Source organism: Marmota monax, unplaced genomic scaffold, assembly GCF_021218885.2.
Source record: "Marmota monax isolate L192 unplaced genomic scaffold, Marmota_monax_Labrador192_F-V1.1 WCK01_AAM20220418_F8-fsc00028, whole genome shotgun sequence".
NCBI lineage: Eukaryota > Metazoa > Chordata > Mammalia > Rodentia > Sciuridae > Marmota > Marmota monax.
The window spans coordinates 8,326,507-8,343,099 of record NW_026694779.1 but is presented as its reverse complement, the minus strand read 5'-3'; positions in this window follow the sequence as shown (position 1 = coordinate 8,343,099).

Genomic DNA, 16,593 nt, shown 5'->3' with positions numbered 1-16,593 from the left:
CAAACACCACCAGCCGTCTTGATGCTTCAGCCAGAGAAAGGAATTTTTTTTTGTTTTTTGTCCTCCTGCACTAGTTTATTCCTAGGCCTGGAATTCCAGTTCCTAAGGTTAAGTTCAAAGACCTTTTTACTCCAAGTCTTTTCTAAACAGCAAGCTAACTGCATTTGGATTATTGACATATTCTTTAAAATGTCAACATTTTTGAGAGAAAACATTAGAAAATTCACTTCTGGGGTGGGGTTGTAGCTTAGTGGTGGAGCACTTGCCTTACATGTGTGAGGCACTGGGTTCAATCCTCAGCACTGCATAAACATAAATAAAGGTATTGTGTCCAACTAAACTAAATATATACATACATATATAAACCCGTAATTCCTAAAGCCTATTATCCCCACCTAATCATAAGAAAAATACTGATAAATTAAGATAGGCATCCAACGAAATTTATCATCATCAGAAACAAGGAAGGTCTGAGAACTGCCCTAGACAAGATAAACCAAGAGACATGACATCAAAAATGTCCTGTGGTGCCCTGGCTGGGGTGCTGGGGCTGGTACAGGTGCAGGTGAAACTAAGGAATGAACTATGGACTTTAATAATAATGATGTATCAATATTGGCAGGATAATTACAGCAAACGCAGCGCACAAAGATGGAATGGAATGTCAATGTGCATAATTAATGTTAATAATAGGGTGAGCTGGGTCTGGGTATACGGGAGCTCTGAACTATCCCCTCAGTGTTCCTGTCAATCTGAAACTGTTCCTTAAAGTCTGTTATAAAAGGAAATGTACAAGGTTGAATAACTATGTCTCCAAAGAAATGCACACACAGCCAGTAAGCACATCAGTTATTAGGGATAAGAATTTTGCAAATCAAAGCCACTATCAGATAGACTTCACTCCCACCAGGCTAACTGAAAAGAAAATAACTACTGTTGACAAGAATGTGGAAACTGGAACCCTCACATATTGCTGGTGGGGTCACATAATGGTACAACTACTTTATAAAGCAGTTCAACCCTTTATCAAAACAAATAGTTACTACTGCAGTATCTACAGCCAAGAAAACTGAAAACATGTCCACAAAAAACTTGTGCATGGAGCTGGGGTTGTGGCTCAGTGGTAGAGCACTGGCTGGCATGTGTGAGGCCCTGGGTTGGATCCTCAGCAACACATGTAAATAAATAAAATAACACACCCATTGACAACTAAAAAATATATTAAAAACAAAACTTCTGCATGGCCAAGTGTGATGTACACACCTGTAAACCCAGTGGCTCAGGAGGCTGAGGCAGGAGGGTCACAAGTTCAATGTCATCCTCAGCAACTTAGCAAGGTCCTAAGCAACTCAGTGAGACCCTGTTTCTAAATAAAATACAAAAAAGGGCTGGGGATGTGGCTCAGTGGTTGAGTGCCCCTGAGTTCAATCCCCAGTACAAAACAACAACATAAAAAATTTGTGCATGAATGTTCAGAGCAATATCATTCATGATAGCAAAAAAGTGAACAGTACCCAAATGGCCAGTAACTGATGAATGAATAAACAAAATGTGGGGGAATATTATGTGACCATAAAAAGGAATGAAATACTGGTATGGATCGTGATGGATAAGTTGGAGACATTATTGAAATTGAAATATTTTGGATAAATTGAAAACATTATTCTAAATGAAAGATTCCAGACACAAAATGTCATAAACATTATGATTCTGTTCATATGAAAAACCCAGAATAGGCAATTTGATTGATAGAAGAGACCAGTGGTTTTTAGGGTATGGGGGTGGGGATATAGGGAGTGACTCTGCTAATTGTGAATAGGTAAATTAGCATCTTTGAAGGATTTAGAATTTAGTGATCATAATTATAGAACTTATGATAATTTAAAGGGGTGGATTTTATGTTCTGTGAATTATATCTCTAAAGCTATTATAAGAAGAAGAGGAGGGGGTGTAGGAGAAGGAGGAGGATAATGTCCCACATGGGTGCCTTTCACTTGGAAACTGGTAGTCTGTAACTCTGAAGGTTTGTCTCAGTATTAACACACGTTATGCCCCATGAAAATGCTTCTCTACCTGCTTGTCACAAAATAAAACCTAACTGTGCCTAATGCTGGGTGATGTTTGGGGACTGGGCCATTTGCTTTCAGAGTTGGACACTGCTTTGGGTGCAGGCAGAATGGAAAGAACAGACGTGCTTGGTTTGATAAGAAAAGAAGTAAGTCCATTAACTTAGATCCATTTTGTTAGGAATACACTTGATCCTTGAATAATTGTGTCTGTTTTTCTTATAGTGTAGGGTATCATTTTTCTTTCTTTTTTTTTTGTAGTTGGACACAATACTTTTATTTTATATATATATATATACACACACACACACACATATATGTATATACATATTTAGTTGTAGATGAACACAAATTATTTATTTATTTATCTATCTATCTATCTATTTATTTATTTATTTTTATGCGGTGCTGAGGATCAAACCCAGGGCCTCATACCTGCAAGGCAAGTGCTCGACTGAAAAAAAAAAAGAATACTGCTATAGGGGGCTGGGGCTGGGGCTGTGGTAGGGTATCATTTTTCTTCCTTTTCTTCCTCTTCCAGTTTGTAATTTCAAAGGTCTTCACAAACTAGCAAAGTATTCATTATAGTCGCATGAGGAGGCTGAGAAATATTTTGCAATTTTTGACAATTCATATTACATTTATATTTACATATTTATGAATTTAGAAGTTTGATACTGGCTCTTTTTATTATACCATGTGTTTAAGAGCTGGAGAAAATTACAATAAAGTGGTAGTAGTTTATATGATGAAATTAAAATGTTTCTGTTTTCTGAAATCTTTGTTTTTCTTTTCATTTTATTCATTTATTTTTAATTTATATATGACAGCAGAATGCATTACAATTCTTATTACACACACAGAGCACAATTTTTCATATCTCTGGTTATATACACTGTATATTCACACCAATTCGTGTCTTCATATATGTACTTTGGATAATAATGATCATCACATTCCAGCATCATGGGTACTGGGGATTGAACTCAGGAATGCTTTACCACTGAACTACATCCTCAGCCCTTTTTATTTTGAGAGAGTGCTTGCTAAGTTGCTTAAGGCCTCGCTGAGGCTGGTCATGAACTTGCAATCCTCCTGCCTCAGCCTCCTCAGTCACTGGAATTACAGACGTGCACTACCATACCCTACCGAATAATAATTTATCATATATGACCCTGTTACAAGATTTGAGCATGATATATAAAATTCATGCACTCAGCCTAGCATGGTGGTGCATATCTGTAATTACAGGAACTCCAGAGGCTGAGGCAAAAGGATTGGAAGTTCAAGGCCAGCCTCAACAACTTAGCAAGGTCCCAAGCAACTCAGCAAGACCCTGTTTCAAAATAAAAAGGACTGAAGGCATAGCTCAGTGGTAAAGTGCCCCTGGATTCAAGCCTCAGTACAAAAAAAATTTTTTTTTCATGGTTAGTTGTCAACTCTGTCTCAGTAAAGCTTTTTCAAATTGACGTTTAAAAAAAAATCAAAGAGCTATAGTGCTTCCAAAAAAATGGGTCTTGTTTGTGATCATGAACAGAATAGCTATGTGAAAATCTCATTTATAACAATACAATGTATAATTGCATTAAAAGGCCAGAAAAACAAATTTTATGGGAAAATATAAAATGACTTATGAATCAGGTCATTATTTTATTGCCAATCCAAACACCACTGGGTGAGCTTCGTGCCCAGGCATGAGCAAAGATAATTAAATTTAGACATTTTCCACACTTTTGCCAACTTTAAGTCACATAAAACCAAGGCTCTCTATGTGGTTTTCATCCTTGTAGTTATGAGGATACTCTCACTGAGGAGGAAAATAACTTGTTTGAAACTTTTAAATGTTCCCACATATTGCATGTGCTTCTCCCGGACTCTCCTAGCCTTGATGCTCTGCGGGAGGGAAGGAATCCACTTCCCTGTTATCAGAGTCAAAGTAACAAAGTGTCAAATTATTACACAGAGGCTACTTTACACCCCCATTATCATATTTCAAGCCCCTATCAACTGTTCCCTGCCACAGCCGCTCGGCCTCCAGCTTTGACATTCTCCTGTCCGTTCCCCACAGTGCATTCTGGACTCTCAAACTTTTGATGACTGCTCATCGCTCAGGATGACAACCGAACTTCTAAACCTGACCAGAAGGTCCCTGCCTACCTCTGCACCTCACCTCTCCCTCTTTTCCTTCATTTCTCTGAGGAAAAAATGAGCCTTCCCTCACCTTGCCCCTCACCTTGCCCTTCACCTTGCCCTTCACCCAAGCCTTGCCCTTAACCTTGACAACAGCGATACTTTCTGGAGGAAGCTTCAAGGAGCAGGTGTCTTAACTTGGCCTTCAGAGGCCTTGCAGTGTGTGTGTAGCTTTACTTAGTGCTGCACTTATTTTTGCCTTCTTTGCAGACTACTCTATGTTTTCCTCATTCTGACGTCTTTTTTTTTTTTTTTTTTTTTTTTGGATATTGCTGGAATTTCTTAAAGCTCCATCTCCAGGCTTGTTTACATGGCTAAGAGGCAGCTAAAACAACAAGAGAGCCAGCCATCTCTCCTACTACCCAGTCTCTCCTTCCTTCCTTTAGAACCTGGCCCATGTGGGTGGCCCTCCTGTTCCTAAACAGGCCCGCAGGGGAAGCAGACTCTTAAGACTGGAGCACAGAAGATATTAACATGGGGTGCTGCTAGGACTAACACCTGTGGAATGGAACGGAGGGAAGAAGAGTGGACAAGGGTGAGGTAGACTCTCATCCAAGACCTCAGGCTACCCCCAAGGAGCTCTGAACGAGGCTGGCCCTTCAGGGTTGCTCCATATTGTAGCCTGGAGTGTGGCCTTCACATTCCTGCACCGACCAGCCATCTGCTGTAGTCTGCCCCTGGAAGAGGGCTGCCTATGAGGGCTGAAGCACTCTCAGCAGTTACAAAAAGAAATCTTTCAGGGGGATCTGGCAGTGCACACAACACCCCACCCAAATCTCCCAGGAGGCTTACTACTAAAACAGCCTACTTGGCCCAGACTCACACAGGCCTTGATTTTGTAGATGGGGAGGTGCCTGGGACTGTGCATTTCCAGCTAGTGTCCAGGTGATGCTGGGCTGAGGAGCACCCCTGGAGCTCGACTGCTCTGCATGCTGGAAGCACAGAAAGCTCAGCCACTCATTTCTGCCCCTTCACATGGAGCTCACCACTTGCTACCCTGGGCATCCTTTTAGGAGCGCATGTTATGGCTTATGTTCTTCAGTGAGTACATGGAGAGCCACTAAGGAATCTGAGCAGAATGAGGACATCACCATATTCATATTTTAAAATACGGCTACAGTGGGGAGAAGGACTTGAGCAGGGGGGAGCAGAGGGAAGTGGCCAGAGAGGATTCAGGTAGAGCAGTTAGGAGGCTGTTTAGAGTAGTGCAGTAAGAGTTGATAGTGTTGTGGTTTGGGTATGAAGTGTCCCCAAAAGCTCATGTGTAGAACAATGCAAGAACTTTCAGAGATGAAATGACTTGAGCATGAGAGATTAATCCATGATAAGGATTAACTGGGTAGTAATTGTAAGCAGGTAGGGTGTAGCTGGAGGAGGTGGGTACTGGGGTTGTGTCTTTGGGGTAAATATTTTGTCCCTAGTGAGTGAAGCACTCTACTTCTGGGTGCCATGCCCTTCCGCCTTGATGTTCTGCCTCACCCCTGGCCCAGAGCTGTGGAGCCAGCGTCTGTATGGACTGAGACCTCTGAAACCAAGAGCCCCAAATGAACTTTTCCTCCTCCATGTTGTTCCTGTCAGGTCTTTGGGTCATAACAGTGAAAAAGCTGACCAAGATAGGTAGCACCTTGAACTACTAAAGATGGAGAAAAACAGTAATTATTTAAGCGGCAACAGACGCACTACACATGGAGGATAAGAAAATATCTGAGTGGAAGAAGGCTCTACAGATTCTGCTTATGTAACTGGATGAACTGAGCATTTCCCAAACACAGAAGAGAAACTTCTGGTAGGACATGACAGCCTCAGACACAGAGCATTTACAACTTTGATTCTTTCTTCTCAAAAGTCAAATTGCAAATGTTAAAAAAAACAAAAAAAAAACTCCTTCATTGCTTCATTTCTGTTCTTTCTGTACACACATTGACTTTTCCCCCCACATAAGGAGATGTATATGCTCTCGTGTCTTCAGGGAACGCCTCTTTGAATATTTGACTGTCAAAAACTGATTTACTGTTCATGAAAGAAACATCTCGTTCCGAACTGGTTGCACCAAAAAGAAAAAAGAACACCGGGGCTGGCACTATTGCCAGAAAGTGCACAAGAATCTCGCCAAATCTGTTCACCTCAGACACGGCTCTGGCCACTGTGATGGCAACATTAAAGAAAGAGAAAAGAAGAGAGATGACACAAAGGACAGTCTGATCAAACAGTGCAGACACAGTGATCAGTTCAAGCATGCCTCCCACCTGAAGCAGAGGTGCTTAGAATAATGATGCCCCCGGGAGATGAAGAATATCTTGGTGATTTAAAAGGAATATGGAAAAAACCAATTTAAAAAATAAAAGGAATATGGAATGCCAGGCTTTAAACTTAGATTTAAGAGTTAGGAGTATTTCTCTAGTTCTGATAACGATATATTTATAGATAGATAAAGGTAGATACATACACACACACACACACATATACTTTTTAAAAAATTCCACCAAATGAACAAAAAGTGTTTTGTTTTCAGAACACGAAGTGTTAGATCAGACAAAAATAGGTTTTAAAATATATCAGAATCTTGGAAGACCTGTAAGCTACAAGCAAGGGAGACCTGGGCATTTGTTATTTGCAAAGGGTTAAGTTATGACAAGTATTCATTAGTCATCTCCCACTGGCCAAAAATCAAATGGATTCATTTTCCATTTTAAACAATTTTTATTTTTTTTTACTTTCATTTAAATATTTCTTTTTGCCAATATATTTCTGTGACTGGTTAAACTTCTTGCCTTCTTCCCTGGACACTGCTACAAAATATATAATAAGTACTCTTTGCACTATTTTTTTAAACTAAGAAAAAAATCACTAGGAATACTCCAATTCCAGTTTCACCTTGCTCATTTATAAGTAATACCACTCTGGGGAACATTACAGGTTAGTAAATCATTTATCCCTTTTCACAAACCCAACTTAATTATGAGAGTCTCATAGAGACTATGGGATATAAAAGTCCCAAAGCTCCAAATTCATATTGCAGATCCACAGGTTCTAACCAAGAAAGCTCCAAGTTCATTTTGCAAAATCCACAGGTTCCAACCAAGAAAGCATCAAGAAGTTGCCAGAAGGCTGGCTTCAGGTTCTCAATTCAACAAATGCCAAAAGCTGAGGTCATAAGCTCACATTTAAGTGCCCACCACATACCAGCTATTGTCAAGGTCCTGCATTCAATCCTATGATGAAGCCTTCTGTCCTCATTGTTCAAAAGTACTATAAAATAAGAATCACTCCTTAGTCATATGTGACTGGCATCAGGGTTTACATCAGCCCTAGGCCCTATTTACAGAATCCGAGAACGGAAGGATCCTTAAAGAATATGAATGAAGGCTCTGCATCAGGGCCATGCAAGGCGGGTGGCACGTTCTTCCATCCTTGCCTTCCTCCTGACTGGTTTTCTGTTATTCAGAAGAGAAATAAGGACGTTTCCAGTAACAGGGCCATCAAGATGGACTCGGTAGTGCCCACCAAGAGCAAGTCTCCTCATCTCACAACCCTCCTTTCCTTCCCTTACAGGAGAGCTCCACAGCCCTCATTTTACAGATAATTCAACTAAAGCTCCCAAGAAACAAAGAGTCCCCACAGCTTAGGAGTGACAAGGGAAATATGAAATTATATAATCCCAGGCCTCGTTTTTATACAGTATACTTAGCTTTCAAGAGGGAAGCCTTGCACAAGAAAGTACATCTTTCTGCATGTACTTTACTGGAACCCAGGGCTTTCTGCATACAAGTACTCTACCTACTGAGCTATATCCTCAGCCCTCCCCTACCTCCCCCAGTTACTTGTAACACAACAAGCCAGGCCTGGTCCAGGGACCAGCTCTGAGAACCATCACATAGAGTGGGAAGAGGGAGGGTTAGGGGAAGAAGCTGAGACGAAGTATATCAGGTCCCAGATTTTCAAACCAGATTTTAAAAAACCTCTTTGGGGCATATGAGGTCAGAAGGAGACCAATCAAGCCATATGTAGGAAAGGTTGGAATTATGAACCCCGTGAGGGGCTCCAGATCACCAACCAACAGGGAGAGAAGCAAAAGAGTAACTTCAGCCAGTTAAGAGATCACTGTAAACTGTAGGCAGAAAGAGTTGAAGCAGTTTACTCCTGAAGACTGATTTCATTAACCCTGAATCACTTTTGCAGACTGGAGTCATTTGCAACCAAGACTGAACTGCTCTGATGCCTAGGGTTGAATGTCAGCCACAGAAAGCAGGCAGGCTGCAGCACTGGGCCACATGAGGACCTGTTTGATTTCATTCATTCCCCCCAAAACTGTTTCTGAACCCCACAGAAGAATATTCCCTTTGCTGAGTTACCTTAGCTATCCTCATTCTTTTTAAGATAAAGAACCATTGCAATGCTGCAGATTCCCTGTGGTGGGAATATAAATTCCTACTGTCTTTTCAGAGGGCTGTCAATATCAGTCACTATTTAAAATACCCACGGGGCAGAGGGTGTAGCTCAGTGGTACACTACTGGTAGCACATGTGAGGCCGTGAGTTTGATCCCCAGCACCATAAAATAATAATAATAAAGGCAACCATATGCTTTGATACAGTAATTAAGACTCCCAGGTGTTTGCATACCATAGCAATATTTGCACAAATTGGCTAACTAACAGATACCATGAGGTTTCTTGGAACATATTTTAACAATGAAAACTGTATATAAGCCAAATATTCATCAATTGGGGAATGCTTAAATAAATTAACTCATTTTTTTTCCTTGCTAGTGCCTCATATGTTCTAGCTGGGCACAGGATCAATCACTGAGCTATCCCTTCAACCCCAATTCAGCCAGAGCTACAACTAGCTAGAGAGGAAACAGGAAAAGAAACGTTGGGAGGGGACCACATGAAAATCAAAGGGAGATAGTAGAGGAAGGGGACCAGAGGGTAGGACACAGGAAGAGAGGGGGAGAAGTGCTGGCAAGTGATATTGGCCAAATTTTGTAGTTAGATTGTGTGCATGTCTGAAAATGTAACAAAAAATTCCACCATTATGTACAACTATAATGCAAAAATTTAAAGTAAATAAAATGTGCTGCACCTATATAATACTTTCATGAGGTGTACAAAATATTGAGTGAATAATATAGTATGTGACTTGGTTTTTTAGGATGCTGGAAATTGAACCCAGGGGAGCACACATGCTAAGCAGGCACCCTCCCACTGAGTATATCCCAGGCCTGGTTCGATTTTGTTTTATAAAAACTATATGCAAAATATACACATTTATGTATGATTTCTATGTGTGACTATATGTATATATGTTTACAAATCATCAGTATTCACTATATATCAATATATGTATTATATATATTTATAAATGCGTAGAAAAAAAGTCTGGAAAGATGGACTAACTATTGATAGTAGTAACCTACTGGCATGGGGTTGAGAGAAGAACAGAAGTCAAGTGATAAATGACTCCTACACTACTTTACTTTTTTAAAAAATTGTTTAGTTTCTGGTTTTATGCATTTTATTGTTCTGATAATTTAAAAATAATTATACAAACTTTTGTCTAAAGAAACTTGATGTTTAGGATTAATTCCTAATAAAGATAGTAGAACCCATTGCAGTAGCACATGCCTATAATCTCAGTGGCTCAAGAGGCGGAGACAGGAGGACCATGTGTTCACAGCAGCCTCAGCTACTTAGCAAGGCCCTAAACAACTCAACAAGACCCTGTATCTAAATAAAATATTAAAAAAGGGCTGAGGTTGTAGCTCAGTTGTTAAGCGCCCTTGGGTTCAATCACTGGTACCAATAAAGGCAGTAGGAAAATTTTAGAAAATAGTGAAAAGATGAGAATTCATTCTAGGTATCTCTTCCCTTCTCCTCCCAACCCTCCCAAATCCACAGCTCCCCTAAATAAAAGGTCCCCCAACTTTGGAGATCATTGATTTAAAAAAACAAAAACAAAACCTACAAAAATACAATCAAGAAAACAATCTTGCCACTAGAGGGGGAACATTACACATAAAACATCTTTAAACTGACATTTCACAGAAACATTCCCACAGATGGCAGCACAACAATGGGCTCCCAAAGAGACTGTTCCAGGCTGAAAGCCCACAAGCCAATAACCAATGATTCAGCCTGTAGCTTGCCTAATATGTCCTGAAGCAGAGGTTTCATTAATAAATATCAAATTCCCACTGTGAATGTGGTTGCATCTCAGCAAAGCTCCCCCTGCTGAATTGGAAATCAACACATGTTCCTGAACAGAAGCAAATGTGCAGTTGGAAGCTGCCCTGAAACTGTCTTTAAGAAACAATGACGGATGTTGAAGCCACTGGCAGAGTTAGGAGAAGCGACTAAGAAACTCCAGCATCTTTTCCCAAAGACCGGGGACTCAATCTTGCAGGAGATGTCCTGCCACGTACTTTTTCCGATGGAGCAGGATGCAGCACACTTTCCACTCCATCCTCCACTCCCTGATCTCAGCCCTTCATCAGCTGCACTCCTCTCAGATTTGAGCCCGGCACAAATAAGCTGATAATGGACCATTTGATCGTCATTACTTCCAGGAATGAATGTGTCCCATATACTCATCCTTCTCCCACTCCACCCCTAAAACAAATCCTTTAGTTTAAAAAAAAAAAAAAAGTAGTACTTTCAGGGGGAAAAAGATGTGATGAAAACATTTCTTTTGAAAATGTGGGGCCCTAACTTGGATGTCTCATGGCCACAGTGAGATGCTGCAGTGTGACTAAGCACCAACCTTGAGAGTTTGCTATGGATTTAAAGCAGGCCAGAGATTCACGTGTAAATTACCCTAAACTATTTCAACCCTCCTGCCTCAACTACCTTTCCTAGAAGTACTTGCACTTAATTCTCAAAATCTGAAGAAAAAATAGGCTTAGCAACTTGTGACCAAAGTCACAAATCTGTAAGTGGCAGGATAAAACTTTAAACCTAGACACTCCGGCTCCAGAGCCCATGTTCTTAACCACTAATCCATTCCACCTCCTCACTCTTTCCTTTGTTTTCTCCCTGAGGCTATCTCTTGCCCTAGTAATTCTCTAGCTGACCCATCTCTTCCCACCCCACATGCAGAATAAAACTGCAGATTCAGTAAAACAACAGGACAGAAATTACAAAAATGGCATGAGTCCTGATTCTGCCTCATTCAGCCCTGTCACCCAGGCACCTGCAAACACTTAGAGTCCTACTTTCTTTCCTGCGTGTACACTGGGAATTCAAACTAAGAATAACTACTTCCCTCTATTACTGTGCTTTGTATTAAATCAGATCATGGACTTAAGGCATCCAGCACAGTGCCTGGCACCTAAGAGATGTCCCAAATTGTTAGCTGGAAGGTAAACCAGAGAAGATGTCAAGGAGACAACAGTTTCCAGCACAATGAAGACAGGATCCAGCGTGCAAAAGCAAACTGTTTCAGAAAGAAACACTTTGACCTTTTTTGGCTTTATAACACAGTCACCACTGGAAGGGCATAAATGCAGAGTCCCACCACCATGTAACCCACCATGTAACATTGGGTGGAGGCTGTAATAGTCCAAGAATTTTTTTTTTTTTTTTTTTTGATGGGGCTGGGAATTGAACCCAGTACATTTGAGGCAAGCATTCTACCAATTCTACTCCACCCATTTTAAATATCTGTAGATGGACACACTACCTTTATTTTGTATATTTAGTTTTTTTATGTGGTGCCGGGGATCAAACTCAGTACCTCACATATGCTAGGCAAGCGCTCTACCACAGACCCACAACCCCAGCCCCACTCCAAGAATCTTGCATGACATGTACCTAATACTTTGTGAAGCACTTTTTGGGAATCCTATAGCAAAGTGATTGCATTTGCAGAACCAGGTAGGGTAGGCCATGCACAGAATTTTCTTTTGGAGAAACTGGATCCATTATCACAGTCTCTGTGAAAAATATGACAGCCCAAGTCAGCTTCTTAACTTGCTCTTATAGTCACTGGAACCCACTTCTTCATCACCGTCCTCTGAAGAGCTGGAGAAGGGCTGGTCATTTTCTCCCAGAAAAGACCTAGTCTTGTTTTTTTCCTTAGATTGGCGGGTATCAAATTTGGGGGTCTCAGGATTCCTTTATAATACTCTGAAGAACATTTTTAATGTGGATTATATTTGGAGACATCTAACATATTAACAATTAAGACTGGGAATTTTTTTAAACATAAAAACTTATAAACCCACTCCAGGAGCTCTTAGACTACAAATTCCGCTGTATACTCATGAGATAATATGAGTGAAAAAGGTAAGTAACATCATCTAAATATTATTAAAGAAATAATGCTGATGCACAGACCCCCCTGAAAGGAGGCCAGAGTCCCTAAACCACACTGTAAGAACTGCCAAGTTAGAAAAAACCCACTACACCAATTCCCATCAGTCTCCTAAACTATTGTCCTTTAGACATCATCTTGATGTTTAAATCAGGTAACTGATGAAGTTAGAATCTGGATCCAGGGAAGAATAAAATGAGAATGTAGAATTGAAAAAACAAGGCAGAAGTACCTGAACAAGTACTCTCTAAAACTAAAATGCAAATCAGCTCTGAAAACAACACAGAAAACATCTCATGGCCAACACACTGCCCTCCTTTTCTGTTCTCCTTCTTTTTAATCACTGTTATGCCCACAAATGGCATTTTCATCAGTTATGAGGTAGATTCGAGAGGAGTAGCCTCATAATTTCACAATATATTAATGACCAGATCCAACTTTCCCTTAGGAAGATAATTTTATGGGATGGATAGGCCGTGTAGTATAGGGGGATTTCCAAACTCAGAGGTCTGAATGCCAGCATTTATTTATTTTTTTTTTTTAATGGGGGTCAAATTCACACGTTCAACTGCAGTCTTTTTTTTTTTTTTTCTTTGCTCTAAATCCATCTGGTTGTCTGTTGACGGCTGTATCTCTGTAGCTGACCAGACTCATCTGGTCAACTCCTGCACCTACCCAAGTGTGTTGTGCAAAACAATTTAAGGCAAGTATTAATTAATTACATTTTACTCTAGAGAACATTATCTCCCTAAATGTGACCCAGGTAAGTAGGTGGTCACGTATGGAATCCATCTGAGATACGATCCCAGGCAACCTCACACCAATGCTCTTGTTGCAAGATGCCCAACTGCCTGTTCAAAAAAAAAAAAAAGCAACTGAAGAAATTAAAAGGCATCCTTTCTATGTCATCTAAAGTTAAATAGGTAAAATCATACTTGGCAAGTTTTGGAGTAGAGAAAAATTGTGGACTTTGAAAAAGCAATCAACAAGGGGCCTTCCCCACAGGCACAAAGGAAGTGTAGGTGCACTTTTTATCAGTGCCACCTGGCAAGGAAAGGCTTATCTCTTTTCCCCTGATGGCCTGTTAGCTGGTTTTACTTTTCCCCTAAGCATTAATTCAGAGCGTATAAAGTTACCCTGCTGAGGTGCCAAACTGACATGTTGGGGGAGAGTCCCTCTGATCAGTCTTCCATTTCCCTCAGCAAAGAAAACAAGGGGTTTGTCAAACTTGGCCCAGATCCAGGGCAGGGAGAGCAATCCTATCCCAACTTCAATTATTCTGAAACGGAATCACCTTGTTGCCTGACAACTGTGACTAATTCCAAAGTCCTACCGGCATTCTCACCATGATGACTTTGGGGTCAATTACCATTTGGGGGCAGATTAGAATCTGATCTGAAGCTGAAAAATTCCACCCTTCATCAGTGCTAATCCCTTGAACTTTCCAATCCTAAAGAGGACAAGTTTCAGAAAATAGCATTTCTCATTTCATCTCCTACCTGAATATCGTCTGTAACGATTTTGCTTAATCAAAAAATTAATTAAACTCCTGCCCTAATGGTCTAAACAGGAGTCACAGGAAGGAAGGAGTGCTGGCTAGCTGCCAAGGCTCCAGCTGAGGCTCCTGGAGTTAATAATTTCCATGGCATTTTAAGCATGAAAAACAACAAAGGCCAGATTTCACTAATAGCACAACCAATCCTGGCAAACCCATAAAAACGAGGCCTGCTTTGGGGGTAGTTTGTATTACAGAGAATTAAGTTTTCATAAGTAAAATGAAACCATCAAGAAACTGGCCTTTCTTCTATTTTCTGATATTAATCTGCAAACTTTGTAATAACCACTGGCATTAATGAAAATGAGTCATGAGTGGCTCTGTTGAGATCACCCATCGGGGACAGGGGAACAGAGTCTTGTAAAATTTCTAGTAAAATGAGCTCCCTGGAAAATCACCACCTCTTCCTTACTCTTGTTTATTTTTTGTACATTACACGAGATTCTGTGCTCCATGGAATGAATCATCTCTTTATAACCTACGTTGTAAACTGGTACCCCACAGGCTGAATCTGGCTACAGAAGCAATTTATTAAGCTTTCACAGTGTTTTTAAAATCTGAATTGGCTGCCAACATTAAAAACTCAGAAGACTTGATGAGTTTTTAATATCCTGCTCCTCCCAGGAGTCCCATCATCAAGCAACTCCACGAAGCCTGCTTTACCTGGTGACGTTTCTTGCCTGGCTCTGCACCTCCTTTCAGCCTCCTGAGAGCCAGCCTGCACGTCAGTTCTCTCACGAGACACACCACTCATGGCAAAGTTAATATCTGTTGAAGGAAGCAAAGAGAAAGAATCACAAGCACAATATCCCTTAAATATTTAAAATGATGCCAGACACGGTGGCTGATCCCAGTGGCTTGGGAGGCTAAGGTAGATGAATTCCAAGTTCAAGGCCAGCCTCAGCAACTTAGTGAGACCCTGTCTCAAAATAAAAAATAAAAAGGGCTGGGGATGTAGCTTAGTGGTAAAGTGCCCTTGGGTTCAATCCCCAGTACAAAAAAAAAAAAAAAGAAAGAAAGAAAGAAAACCCGTACTGGTCCCTTGTATAAAATTCCTGAGGTTACAGAACAGAAAGCACCATAAACTGTTGAAGGTATTTTTTTCTCCCAAAATATTCCTTTTGCTAAGTCAACTACAGATTTACTACACACACAAAGTTTTAAATTGCAACTTGACAACTCAGGATAAAAACATGATCTCTTTTGAAAAGGTGATTAAAAAGAACTAATTCTAGAATTCTCATGGATGAAAGGCCACTACTTTATTATGTTAGCAACAGAATTATCAGAAAGATAGTCCCTGGAAAATAGAAATGAGCAACACACTCTTCTCCCACACCCTTGCACCAATCAACACTTACGTAAATAAATGTTCCTTTCCATTTCTATTTTTCCTGAAGGGTCATATGGACAATTGAACTGCTTTGTCCAAAAGGGGTGGGGAACAGGGAGGAGGGAAATGTCTATAATGATGTAGATCTGCATTCTATTCTAAGCTGTGGAATGAACCGTGCGAAGTTTGAGACATCTATGCCATTTGATGTTTTCCAAGAAGGAAATGTCACTCTTGATTACCACCACCATCATCGCCCCCCCCCCACCCCTTCTAATCATGTTTACAAGACAAGAAGGAAACGCCTACATCCCACTCAACTAACACCCTGAAAATAAGGAAAGATTGTCCAGGACTCCGGACCAAAACAGACCGGAGAACAAGCTTCAGATTCCTTCCATGCTTCCATGGGGGTGAGAAATGAAAGTTAGAAACCAACCTAATATGAGAGCTACCAAAGTTTTCAATAATGAAATTCACCCATCAAACAAATGATTTGTTCTGCTATAACTTTTTTTTTTTTTTTTGGTTTTGGTTTTGGTTTTGCAGTACTAGGAATTGAACCCAGGGCCTTGCTCACTAAGCTATATCCCCAATCCCAATCATTTTTGAGACAAGTTCTCGATAAATTACCTAGACTGGCCTTAGACTTGGGGGATCCTCCTGCCTCAGTCTCTGGAGTCACTGAGATTATGGGCATGTGCCACTACACCCACTTTACATGTGTTTCTTTAATGCAAGTAAGAAACCAGGCATAGTCGCACGCCTATAATTCCAGCTACGGGGAAGGCTGAGGCAGGAGGACTGCAAGTTTGAGGCCAGTTTTGGAAACTTGATGGGGCCCTAAGCAACTCAGTGAGACTGTCTCAAAAAATAAAAAGAGCTGAGGATGTGGCTCAGTAATAAAGCACCCCTAGGTTCAATTTCCAAACAACAACAACAACAAAAAACCCTCCTGGGCTGGGGTTGTGGCTCAGTGGTAGAGCACTTGCCTACCATGTGTGAGGCACTGGGTTTGATCCTCAGCACCACATAAAAATGCCTATCAACAACTAGAAAAAAATTTTTTTAAATACCCTTCTAAGTGACTAGAAAACTAAAGATGGAGGACAGTAGGATGTAGAAGTCGGGCTGGAT